Raw genomic sequence first — 12,821 nt, 5'->3', positions numbered from 1 at the left:
GAGAGGGCAGGGGATGGTACAGAATAATTCAGAGTTGAGACCTTAGCTCTCAGGGTGACCTGACTGTAGAGGGGTCTGAGACAACAGGACCCCTGATCCATTTGGCACTTGGCCTCCTGGGAACAGACCTTACTAGCTTTGGAGAAGACATTTCAACTTGTTAAATGCTGTTACACGGTTGGCTGACAAGCACTTATTAAGTCCTTACTATGTGTCAGGCACCATGCTAAGTGCTTGAGTTACAAACATGAGGAAAAAGAAGGATGAGACAGCCATGGAAAAACCCAAGGAATTCAGCCGCTAATACAGCGGTCTAACAGGTGGACAAGAAATTGTTCCTTAATCCTACACATTGAGTGACTAGCAGCAACGGGAAGGAGGGTCAGCTGGGAATGGTCTGGGGGCTCAGACAGTCTTCTTAAACAAACCTCGATGGTCTTGTAGACAATGTCGGAGGACTGAGAGCTATCGAGGACCGTGGTTCTCCAAGTGTGGTTTACCCTTTCAGATGATCCTCGAGGTTAAAATTATTTTTATAATAATACTAAAATTTCATTTGTTTATTAAAAATGTTCTTCCCTCTCCCAACAACAAATCTATGTGAGGTAGCCAAGTGGCTCAGTGGATAGGGCATTGGGTCTGGAGTCAGGAAGACTTGGGGTCAGATCCAACCTCAGACACTTGCTAGCTGTGTGACCCTGGGCAAGTCCCTTAATCTCTTTGCTTTAATCCACTGGAGAAGGAAGTGGTAAACTGCTGCAGTATCTTTTCCAAGAAGATCCTGTGGCCAGTACTGGCCTGGTATGAATGGCTCCTGGGGTCATGGAGAGTCAGGCACGACCAACAAACCTTGGGTGAGGTTGGGTTTTCTTTATACACTTCAACCAAAAAACATATCTCAATGGATTTAATGTAGAAGCAGATATGCCAATTCAGCTGTCTTCTCTGAAGCCAGACCTTAAAGAGATTTGCAAAAATGTGTAAACAACATCTCTCTTCTTGCTATTTTTTGTTTTGGAAAACATAGTTATTTTTCATAAAAATACAGTGCTAATGTGTAATGACTTTATTATTATTTTAAATGAATAAATACATATTTGAAAAATTTCTCAATTGTAATTTCTAGTTTGGTAAATATTGATAGATGTAATCTACCTAAACAAAAGCTCTTTGGAGGAGAGGTGAGAGACCCTCAATAATTTTTAAGAGGGTAAAAGAATATGGAAATGTGTTTTGCATGATTGCACATGTACAACTTATTTCAAATTGTTTATTGTCTTAGGGAAGGGGTAGGGGAGGGAGGGAAGGAGAGAATTTGGAACTCAAAATTTAAAAAAATGAATGTTAAAAATTGTTTTTACATGTAATTGGGAAAAATGCAATTTTATTTTTTTTTAAAACGTGGAAAGAGATCTGAAACCAAAAATTTTTGACCAACTGATCTAGTCCAATCATATTATTTAATATTTGGAAGAATTTTGGTTCATGGTTCACTTTATTTCTCTAGGCTTAAAAAAAATTAAATTAAATTAAATTTATTTTTGTTTATTTTATTTTTATTCATTTAATTTTAATTTAATTTAATTTAATTTAAATTTGTTTTAAAAATTCATTATTTATAATTAATATTCATTAAAAAAAATTTGAGTTCCAAATTTCTTCCCTCCCCCACCCATTGAGCAATATAATATCAATTATACACCGTGAAATCATGCAAAGCATATTTTCATATTAGCCATATTGCCAAAAACGGGAAAAAAGACACGAAAAATAAAGAATGTGAAAAACATTATGCTTTGGTTTGCTTTCAGAGTCCCTCAGTTCTCTCTCTGGAGGTAGATTAAGCCTCCCTTTCTAAATGTAAAATGAATTGAATATCCATCCCATTATCTTTTCTTTCAGGGTCCTGTTTGGTCCCTTGGTGGCTGTCTTTAACTGGATCAAGCTCAGAGAGGCTCAGTGCCCAGGCCAACATGGCGTAGATGTAAGCAGCACAGCGGATATTCAAGCCCTGGGTCTGTGGAGTAGGCTTCATCACCAACCCTAGTGTGGAGTAGTGGAGAGAGTGTTGGATTTGGAGTCAGAGGACCTGATTTCCAATCCCAGCTCTACCGCTCTATGGCAACCTTGGACAGCTCACCTCCCTTCCCTTTTCTATAAAATAAGGGGACTGGACTGGATCGGGGGCTCTTCATCTTTTTTGTGTGCTGTCATGGACCCTTTTGGCAGTCTGGCGAAACCTAGAGACCCCTCCTCAGAATATATATATATATTTAATTCGTAATTGAAGGAAGAGTTACATTTCAATTAGAGGCTAGTGAAAATAAAAATGTATTTTTTTCCTCATCCAAGTTCAAGGACTTTCTCCACCCCACCCCCTTCCCCCATTCCGTCCCAATCTGGCTCTGAACTCCATGAACTGACCTCAGGTTAAGAGCCCCTAGATGAGGCTCTCTCAAAAGCCCCGGTCTATGATTCTGTGACTCCAAATCCTGGTCTGGAGGCAGCCTAGGGCGACGGGAAGAGTTCCCCACCATCCCAGTGTCCCCGGCTCCTCCTCCCTCCCTCTGTCTGTGCGTGTCCTGGCCTCTGGGTGGCATCCTACCCATCCCAGCAGCAGAGACTTCAGAGACTCTGTTCGAGCTCTGTGGGAGTTGCCCTCAGCATTTGGAGGCTAAGGTATAAGGAGATGGCTTAGTTGAGGTAATGGGGTTCTACGAGATTAATGTGAGATTTGGTGAAGTGACTAAAACCAATCGGATTGCCGGTTAATAAGCACATTTAAAGAATGATTTGAAAGTGTGAAAATATTTAAAGGGAATGCTAATTTCAGGAGCAGAGGGAAATTCTGGGTGAATAAGGGAAGATAAATGCAGTGGCTTTGGAAGGCGCACCCTCTCTAGGCAGGGTGCTCCCTGCAGGGGGAGGGTACCCAATGCACCATGGACATTCTGTTCTTTGTCCTGATGGTCATTTGTGCCAAGTCTCTTGGGACACAAGGCTCGGGAAGATCAGCAAAGATCTTAGAGAGGTAACTGAGTTGAAAGGGAAGGGAAGAACACCTCTCTGACTGGAAAGCCTCCAAATACATTGTCTTTGGAAATCCATAAATCTGTTCAAGTATAGGCTCCCCCAGAGGGCACTGGGGCATGTATCCGTGGCCATTTCCTATGAGAGAAACTTCTACCACCAGAGAAAAGAGCATGGCTCTGGAGTCCAAGGACCTGGGTTCAAATCTTGCCTTTGACATTTATTACCTGTGTGACCTTGGACAAGTCACTTAAGCACTTTGTCCTTTTGTCCAGATGAGTTTTCTCATCTGTAAAATGAGAATGTTGGACTAGGTGAACTCTAAGGTACCTTCCAGCTGAAATCTATGATGCATGAATTCCTTCTGGAGCATCTCATAGGACTTTCCCATTGATCAATGAACACCCACAAAGCATAGGATGAATTAGATATAGTGCCCACCTATAGTCTAGTTAGGGAGATAAGACATGGGCCTATGAAAGATTAAACAACAAAGTGAGAGCTTTCTTTCCAGTTCTGAACTGTATGATCCTTTAATGAGAGGTATGGGAGAGATTATGATGGGTTTTTGGGTTATTAGGAAGGGTGCAGAGGAATCTGTGGATCTCTAGAAATATACGTGGAATTATGCCCGTAGTCTGCTTTCTTTTCAGGACACTGGAAGGGCAGAGTGAGAATCCAAGTTATTATTACCATTCTTTTTGAGAGGCAATAGAGGTTAAGTGACTTGTTCAGGGTCACACAGCTAAATGAGAGTCTGAGCCTGGATTTGAACTCAGGATCTCCTGACTCCAGGGATACTGATCTAGCCACTGCCCCTCCTAGCTACCCCAAGAATCCAAGTTAAAAAAAAACTCCTACCCAGGAGTCTTCAAGCCCAAGTCTTGCTCAACTCTGGGGGAGAAATTGGAGACCAAGACAGAGATGAATCCACCTCCTGAAACTGGAACTCCTTTCACCCAGGATCCATTGCTCTGTGTAAGTGAATACTAGGCTAAATTGAGTCAGCCTGGGGACTCAGGGCCCTTAAAAAGCAAAGAATGCCAGAGCTGGGAGGGTGCTTCAAACTTAGATTGGCCTCAGAACATTGGAGCTGGAAAGGAATCTCAGAATGCAGACTGTTAAATCCAAAAGGGTCCCTTAGCAATCATCTAGTCCAACCCCCTTGGTCCCTCAGTTTCCTCATCTGAAAAATGGCTTGAATCTGGTCAGCAGCCTTTCCCTCCCCTACAGTTCTCACCAAGGGTTTGAGAGCTTTTGAGTTAATGCCTGCAAAGTGAGCAAAGATGAAAAGCCTTTATAAGTGCATCGTGTGGTTATTAATAACGTCTCTTGGCGCCGAATGCCTCTTTAATTCCCTTGCTTAAACCACTCTGGAATCCATAACAGTTGCCCCTTAGCCTGTAGTTATTTCTTTCCCTTAATGGTCTTTTATGGAGGGACCTTATTGAAAGCTTTTCCCCAGCCCAAGTAAATCATGTCCTCTGGGTCATCGCTGTCTGTGATTTTATTAACTTCTTACGAGAAGTCAGCAGGATGAGAGGGAGGCCAAAATTTCCCTGCTGTTCACCTGAGTTCCGTTCCTTGCCCAGCTGAAGTCGACCACGGCCACCGCTGGGGGACCCTTTTTAGAATCGTTAAGGAACACGATTTGTGAACCTTCTTTAGAGGCTCCAAGATGCTGGTCAATCCTCCAGACTGAGGCCAGTCAGCCCTGCCCTCTTTGCCAACAAGCTGTTCTTTCAATCAACAGATAGGAAGCATTTACCCATTGCTTGCTGTAGGGGAAGAAAAAAAATCAGAGGGTCATAACGGGAAGAAACCTGAGAGATCCTTCAGTCCAGCGGTATTGGGTGATGACGGAGTATATGAGGATCCCTGCGGGACGTGCATTGACTTAGATTTAAAATGTATTGTTGTATTGTATTTTTGTTTGGTTATATATTTCCCCTTTCTGTTTTAATCAGGCTTTGAGCACACTTTGGAGGGCTGTGGACCCAACGGGCTGTGTGTTTGACGCCTCTGATCCAGTCCCAACTCTCTCATTTTACAGGCGGTAGAAACTGGGGCCCAAAGATGTTGAGTGACTGGCCCAAGGTCAGGCAGATTCTGATGCGGTTTTGAACCCAGGCCTCGTGATGTCAGTGCCAGAGTTCTGTCTGCTGCTGCCTCTATTTGACCTTATTTTATGCTGCTCTGCTCCTGGTACGGTGCCATACAGCATGGTCCTAGGTAGGGGGAAGGGAGGATGAAGATGACCTGAAATGGACAGATGCCCCCAGTGCTGAGCCTCCTGGAGGTGTCAGGCTATGGGAAAAGGTCAGAGCCACCATGAGCCTGCAGCCGCTGCTGCCCAGCTGCTTCTGCATGCCGGGGAGCAGCATAAAGCATCTTTATTACTGCAGCAGCTGCTGCTGCCGCTGCCACTGCCACCTAAGCAGAGAGCCAAGGAAAGAAAGGGAGGGATGGAGGGAGGGAAGAAGGGACAGAGGGTGGGAAGAAGGGACAGAGAGAGGGAAGAAGGGATGGAGGGAGGGAAGAAGGGAAGAAGAGATGGAGGGAAGGGATCCAGGCAGCCTGTGCTCTAGCTGCAGGCCACAACAGTGTGTGTATGTATGTGTATATGTGTGTGTTTGTGTGTTATCCACAAGTGCTTATGTGTGTGTTTGTATATATATATATGTATATGTATGTTTGTATGCACATTCATGTGATCTCACTTGTGTGTGGGTGGGGAGATAGCTTCGTGGCATCTCCATGGAGCCTGGCCCTGGGAGAGTAAGTGGTTGATGTGTGTGTGGGGGCAGCCCAGTGCAGGGTTCTCATCTCAGGATTACTCAGGGGCCCACTGGTTCTTACATATTCAGGCCTGGAGCCTGGGAAGATAAATAGCCCCATCAAGGAGCTCCGTGAAGGGGCTGATTCCCATCACATCCCATTGTCAGGGGCCTAATGAGCTGTGTTATTAAAGGATGGTGTTGGAATACCTGGGGCTGGGAAGTTCCTTTCTTCCTCCCCTTTGATGGAGGAGAAGGAGCACTGGACTGGGAGACTGATCTCAGGTAGAGGAACTCACTGTGTGACCCAGAACACACCAGGCCTCCTCTCCCTCCTCAGCTTCCTCTCTTGCAAGATGGGGAGTTGGACTAAATGAACTTGAAAAGTCTTTTAGATTTAACATTTTGTGTCCTAAGGGCCCTCCCAGCTCTGACATCCTGTGTTCTAAGGGCCCTCTCAGCTCTGACATCCTGTGCTCTGAGGGCCCTCCCAGCTCTGACCTCCTGTGCTCTAAGGGCCCTCCCAGCTCTGACATCCTGTGTTCTAAGGGCCCTCTCAGCTCTGACATCCTGTGTTCTAAGTGCCCTCTCAGCTCTGACCTCCTGTGCTCTAAGGGCCCTCCCAGCTCTGACATCCTGTGTTCTAAGGGCCCTCTCAGCTCTGCCATCCTGTGTTCTAAGGGCCCTCCCATCACTGACAGTCTGTGTATTAAGGACTGGCCCAATGCTGATACTCTCTATCCCAGGACCTTTGAACTAGTAGACTTTCTCTTACCCCATGACACTCGGGCTCTGTTGGCATCTGTGAAGGAAGGAAAGAAAGACCCTGCTGGTCCCCCCCCCCCCCCCCCATCCTGCTTGGGACATCATCATCATCATCACACCACTTTCATTACCATCATAACACCAAGAAGAACAATAATAGTTTGCATTTATATTGTTCTTTAAGATTGACAAAACCCTTTACAAATATGATCTCACTTGACCCTCACAACAACCCTGGGAGGTAAGTGCTATTATGATCCCCATTTCACAGATGAAGAAACAGAGGCAGATAGAGGCAAAATGGCTTGCCCAGGATCACACAGCTAGTAAGTGTCCGAGGCTGGATTCGAACTCGTCTCCAATTTCCTACTTCTGAGCTCTCCCAAAATTAGTTTTATTGTTAGGGCAAGAAGGGAAAAAACAAGCACTGACTAGGTACCTACTGGGTATGTACTGGGTGCTGTGCTAAGTGCTTTATTCCATTTGTTTGCCTAAGAGACCTCTGATGATGTTTTAGTCCTGTCTGATTCTTTGTGACCCCATGTGGGGTTTTCTTGGCAAAGATACTGGAAGGGTTTGTCATTTCCATTCTCTAGCTCATTTTTACAGAAGAGGAAACGAGGCAAGCAGGGTGAAGTGACTTGCCCAGGGCCCTTAGGCATCATCTCTAACCCAACCCTTTTATATTACAGAGGGAGAGCCTGAGACCCAGTTGCCAAAGGGCCTTACTCCAGATTACTAGGGAATCAATTCTAAGTCTCCCAACTAAACTTCATTCCCCCCTAAATACTTTGCTTTTCTTGTTCTCTGGTCTACACTGCCCCTCCCATTCCACCAGCCCTCTCCTTCCAGGGCATTAGAAAGAAATAAAGTTAGATGACAGTCTGCATTAGTGTTCAGGGCTGCAGTGTCTCCTGCCCTGAGGGACTCTGGGGTGTAGAAAGGGGGCCTAGATCCCCAAAGGACCCACCTCTGAGACTCCCCAGGTCATGGTTTACTCCCTGTGTAGCTGTAAAATGAGGGGATTGGACTCCATAGCCTCGGCAGAGCCCAAGCCAAGAACGTGAGTTGTGAGGGAGAGTTAGTATTAATATAAGCAGACCCTTAGGGTTGGCAAAGCCCTTCCCACACGTTGTCTCATTGGATCTACTCAAAACAGCCCTGGGAGGTGGGTGCTACTGCTTTTTCATTTCCCACACTAGGAAGCAGGCCGAGGAGGATGTGACTTGTTGTGTATCATATAGTGAAGTGAGTATCTAAGATGGGATTTAAACTCAGTTCTCCCTGACTCCAGCACCCAACTCACTGTTCCAGATAGCTGTCTGTCATCGCAGATGCCATCCCATCCAATCCTCTCAGGTCCCCAGGCTCCAGACCTAGGGCTCTTCCCAATGTTTTAAGACCAGGTGAGGGGTGGGGACAGCATCAGGCACTCTAGAGAAGTTCATCTCGCCTTGTCATTTCGTGATGGACCTGATGGTGAGAAATGGGAATCAGAGGCTTGGCCTTCCTCACATACCCCATCATCTTACAGGTCCTACTGACGGGAAGGAAGGCAGTGCTTAGGGCTGTGTGTGTGTGTGTGTGTGTGTGTGTGTGTGTGTGTGACATAGCAGCCCCAGAGATAAATGCACCTGTGCAGAGATGCTGCCCCCTGAAAGCAGGGCCCTATTAATAACAGTAATAACCCATGCCAGGAGGCAGCTGGGGTTGGCTCCTCAGAAAACTCCAATCACTGCCCCATCTGGGTCAGAAACAAATGGAAAAAGTGATTGCATTATTTTATAATGGACTGTAATGTCACTTTTTATTAGGTCCTGGGTTTTAATCAGGCTGGTAAGCTGGTCCTGCACCTAGAAACTCTGGCTGCTACCCTTGGGAAAATCCCCCCCTGCCCCCCAGGGTCCCCAACCTGGAAAGACATGCCACTTAGCCTGTCAGGGCTTTGTCAGTTAAGACGATGACAGATGTCACCCTCATCTGTCTCTGGAGTCATAGGCCCTCCTCCCTTCACTGATGCCATTTCTCCCACAGTGCCTGGTGCTCAGCCAGGGGCAGCTGTGACCCAGACCTCAGTTCTGAAGATGGAATAGCCAGGCTGTTAGGGAGGGGGAAGGTAGGGGGCATCTTAGCCTAATGGAAAACTCTCCATCGCTGATACCCTACAGATTCAGAGGGTAGGATGGGGGGGGTATTGATATGCTTGCTATGAAAAGAAGAGACAGAGATGAAAAAGTATCAGGGGGGGAGAGGGATGGAAGAGAAGGGGCAGCTTGATGTGAGGGAGAGGGTACTGGGACCGGGCTCTAGTCCCAGTCTGCTCCCTGGGGAACCTTGGAAAAGCCATTTAATTCTGAGCTTTGGGGAAGCAGGCAGCTTAAGGCAGCAGATGGGGGAGTCAAGGAGATTTGGCTTCGAATCCCATCACAAGTACTAGCTGTGTGACCTCGGGCAAATCACTCAACTCTCAGCCTCAGTTTTCCCATCTAAAAATGGGGAGGTGGGCTCAACTTCCTCTCAGGGTTCTTGCCTGTTCTGCAGCAGGGATACTGTACTCCCTTCTGAAGCCATAAAATGAATAAAGTTAGAACCGATGGCCTCTAAGGTTCCATTGGGTGCTAATGATCCTACCTGGTGAATGAGGGGCTTCCTGAAAGGGTCATTGGACAGGTTTTAGTGGGTCTATGAACTTAGATGAGAAAAAATCCATCTTTATTGTCCTTAATCTTCAATTTTCTTTGAGATCCTATGTATTCTATCATATGCATTTAAAAATATGATTCTGAGAAGGGTCCATAGGCTTTACTAGACCACCAATGATGTCCCTGGCACAAAGGGGGTGAGGAACCCCTGGTCTAGGGAATCTCTAAGGTTTGCTCCTTCTAGTTCATGTCCTGAGAGAGTGAAGATAGGAAGAATGGAGGGACAGAGATTGGGCTTTGGGTGGGTGGTGGTGGAGGAAAGAAGGAAAAGGCAATGGCAAATTCTAATGAGGGGAAGGAGAGAGTGAGGGGAGCAGCTGGTGGGCGAGCCCAGGGTGGGGGCAGGCAGGGATGGATAGGTGAGGTGGCATGGGGGGGGTGCTTCTGACAAGGACCGTTCGGCTGTTCTTGTCCCTGACAAGAAAAGAACACTTGTCAAGGTTATTTTTAGAAAAAACACAACACCCTCATCACCTCCTCAGATGAGTTCTTTCCCCAGCAATCTGGAAGCTCCCAGCAGCTGCCAAATGCAGGAGCTGATGACATGTGTTTCTGCCCATCTTCAGCTTGGAGACTCCAGTCCTTGGGAGATGGGGCCTGACCCTTGCTGTCAGAGACCTCAGGACGCTGCACCCTGTGTGTGTTCCCCAGCCCATGACCACAAGGAATCACAGGCTGATACGGCACTGGAAGGGACCTTAGAGGTAACTTACTACAATTCCCTTATGTTACAGAGAGGGAAACTGAGGCAAGGAGAGGCTAAGTAACTCCCACAGGCAGAACTGAGGTTTGAACCCCAGAACCCCTCACCCTTAGCAGCCCCCTCCCCCGGCCTGAGTTTACCACCGAGTTCCTAATTTGTGAAATGGGAGTAACAATAGCACTTGCTTAACCAGTTTGTTCCAAGGATCAAGGAAGATAAAACCCGTAAAGCATTCTGCCAACTTCCTAGCGCTATTTGTTATGTCTGTCCTAGGCACTTTGCCACCCTAGGGACTGGGGGGCATTTGAGAGAGAGCTCTACGTTTACTGCCTTTGCCCTTGGGCAAGTCATTGGACCTGTGGGTCCTCAAGGGCCTCTAAGAGACCTTCCAGCTCTAAATTGATGAAGTTATAAGCCTATGAAAAGGCTTTCCTTTGGCCAGTCTCCTCTGCTGTTCTCCCCCCAACCCCTACCCAGTCTCTAGTCTCTAACTTCTTCCTACACTTAGCCTACAGAGAAGGTCCCCCCTAGCCATCCCTCTTGGCATGGCCTTGGCTCAGGCTCTGGCCCCCACGACCCTCCTGTCGCAGCCATGCCTATGAAATCTCAGTCACAGAATCTCCAGAACTGCAAGAAAGCTTTGAGGCCACCAGAGCCGATCTGGGGCACGATCGATCAGCACCTATGGCGTTCCTACCACATGCCTGGGACGAAGCACTGGGGATTGTGGCCAGCTCGGCTTAACCATCATTCAGGAATGAGGCAGGTGGTTGGGTCTGAGAACCTCCAGGGCAAGTACAGAATTACCTGAAATCCTGCTGGCCTGCTGTCCAAGAGTGAGGAGTGAGAGTCACCTTCTACTCCCTGCTCGGAGGTTTGGGATGAGCGTTGTGTGTGAGTGTGTGCATGTGTGTGTGCACGTGTATGTGTGCACACGTGTATGTGTGTATGTGCATGTATGCATGTGAGTGTATGTGTATATGCATGTGTATTGTGTGTGAGTATATGTGTGTATGCATGTATGTGTGTGTATTGTATGTGAATGTGTGTATATGTATATACATATGTATGTGTGTATGTGTATTTATGTGTGTATGCTTGTATGTGTGTATGTGTGTTTGAATGTGTCTTCCTGAGCCTTTAAATTCCATCTCAGATGCCAACCCCTTAAAAAGCCTTCCTTGGTTGCTCCCCTGCTCTCATTCTCTGGCTCAGTAAGGATCTCAGCCCTACACCTTCCATAGTACTCTATTCTGTAACACGGTTATGAACTTGGCATGTAGCCTTGTGTATTATCATCATCTGTGTTTCTACTAGACAGTTCCATGAGGGCAGGGAGGCTGTCTCAGCTAACTGGTGTACCTTGCCAGTGCCCAGAATAGGGTTTTGCAAACTTAGGTGCTTAATAAATGCTTGTTGCTATTGATGTTGTTTAAACTTCCCAAGGACAAAGACTATTTAGTTTCTGTCCCTGCACCCTCAGTGTTCAGTAAAGTGCTGAATATACAGTAGGTGCTTAATATATGTCTGTTGCTATTGATGCTGTTTAGGGTTCAAACTCCTCAAGGACAAAGACTGGTTTCTGTCCTTGCACCCTCAATGTTTAGCAAAGTGCTGAGTGTACAGTAGGTGCTTAATAAATGCTTGTTACTGATGCTGTTTAGCATTCAAGGTCTTCAAAGACAAAGGCTGTTTTCTGTCTTTGCACCCCCAGCACTCAGCAAAGTACTCAGTATACAGTAGGTGCTTAATAAATTCTTTAAATGCTTCTTGGATTACATTGGATTGATTGGATTCTTAGGAGAACAGATGAGACCAAGGGTAAGCTATCATAATGTGGCAGGGGAAGGAAAAGGAGGGATGCTTTTTGACATGACTTTTTCTAAGTACACACATTTGTAATGCCAGAAAATCCCCATCTCTTTGACACAGAGGTATTTATTTTGTGATAAGTCAAGCTGGATTCTCAGAGCTTCCGCAGATGGTCACACACGGGGGACAGCCTTTTCAAACACGGGGTGGGGGTGGGGATGCAGGGGTGTCTCGCAGTGTTCCCACCTTGCCCAGGGCATGGAAAGTGCCTCCTCTTGGCTCTGCCCACTCGGATGTCCGCATTTGTGAGTCTAGTTGCGTTCCTGTCTGAGGACACTCAGTATGTCTCTGTTGTGCCTTTGTGTGTACTTGTGAATGTGCGTGCCTGCCTTTGGACTGGCTGGGAGTTAGGTCTGGCCAGGAATACCAAATTCCTTTCTAATGAAAGGGAGGAAACCTCCAGCTGCCCAGCTTGGCTTTCTGTAACTAAGAAGGCATAGACTTCCAGGGGACACGAGGAACAGAGACAGATTTGGGGCACAGCTTGTGGCAAGGGTCAGTCTAACTCACATTTCACTCTTTTTCTCACGACATCATATTCTCCCCCCCCCCCCTTTACTTACTCAAGGCCCCAGAGGAGCCTGGGAAGAATGAATCAGGGACAGAGGGAGATAGACAGATAAGGGATAAAGGAATGAAAGAAAAGTAGAGAGAAGCTGAGAGACGAAGGATGAAAGAGCGAGAAGCAGAGACCGAGACAAGATGAGAGAAAAACAGAAACGCAGTGAAAGAGATAGCCCAGCAGACATAGAACAGAGACTGAATCAAAGAGAAGTAGAGATACAGAATGAGATAGAGAGAAGCAGACAGAAATACACAATGAGAGGGAAACGCAAAGAGAAAGACAGAATGGGAGACAGAAAGGAGAGATTGAGCTAGAGAATGAGAGGGACAGGAAAAGACAGAGAAGAGAGATGGAGAGAGGCAGACAGAGAAAGAGAGAGAGAGAGAGAGAGAGAGAGAGAGAGAGAG

At 46.6% G+C, this 12,821-nt stretch overlaps 2 long non-coding RNA genes across 3 annotated transcripts in view; one reads left to right on the top strand and one right to left on the bottom strand.

Moving 5' to 3' along the window:
- Positions 1–4,521: 4,521 nt before the first annotated feature.
- On the bottom strand, positions 4,522–11,114 carry LOC138153954 (uncharacterized). Its single transcript, XR_011166510.1, has 3 exons — positions 10,785–11,114; positions 7,879–8,045; positions 4,522–4,808 (listed from the first exon to the last, which is right to left on the bottom strand). It is a non-coding gene; the product is annotated as an uncharacterized lncRNA (long non-coding RNA).
- LOC138153953 (uncharacterized) overlaps positions 9,752–12,821 on the top strand; it is a 10,207-nt gene continuing 7,137 nt past the window's right edge. The window contains exons 1-2 of one of the 2 annotated variants that reach the window (XR_011166508.1): positions 9,752–9,978; positions 10,588–10,851. This is a non-coding gene — a long non-coding RNA (uncharacterized lncRNA). The remainder of the gene's footprint in view (positions 9,979–10,587; positions 10,852–12,821) is intronic. The other variant, XR_011166509.1, reaches the window with a different exon arrangement.

The sequence above is a fragment of the Petaurus breviceps genome, unplaced genomic scaffold, assembly GCF_028583685.1.
Source record: "Petaurus breviceps papuanus isolate PSGF00001 unplaced genomic scaffold, PetGlider_PUasm1.0 91041, whole genome shotgun sequence".
Classification (NCBI taxonomy): domain Eukaryota; kingdom Metazoa; phylum Chordata; class Mammalia; order Diprotodontia; family Petauridae; genus Petaurus; species Petaurus breviceps.
Note: the sequence above shows the minus strand (reverse complement) of the source record. Positions and strands in the feature narration are given on the sequence as shown.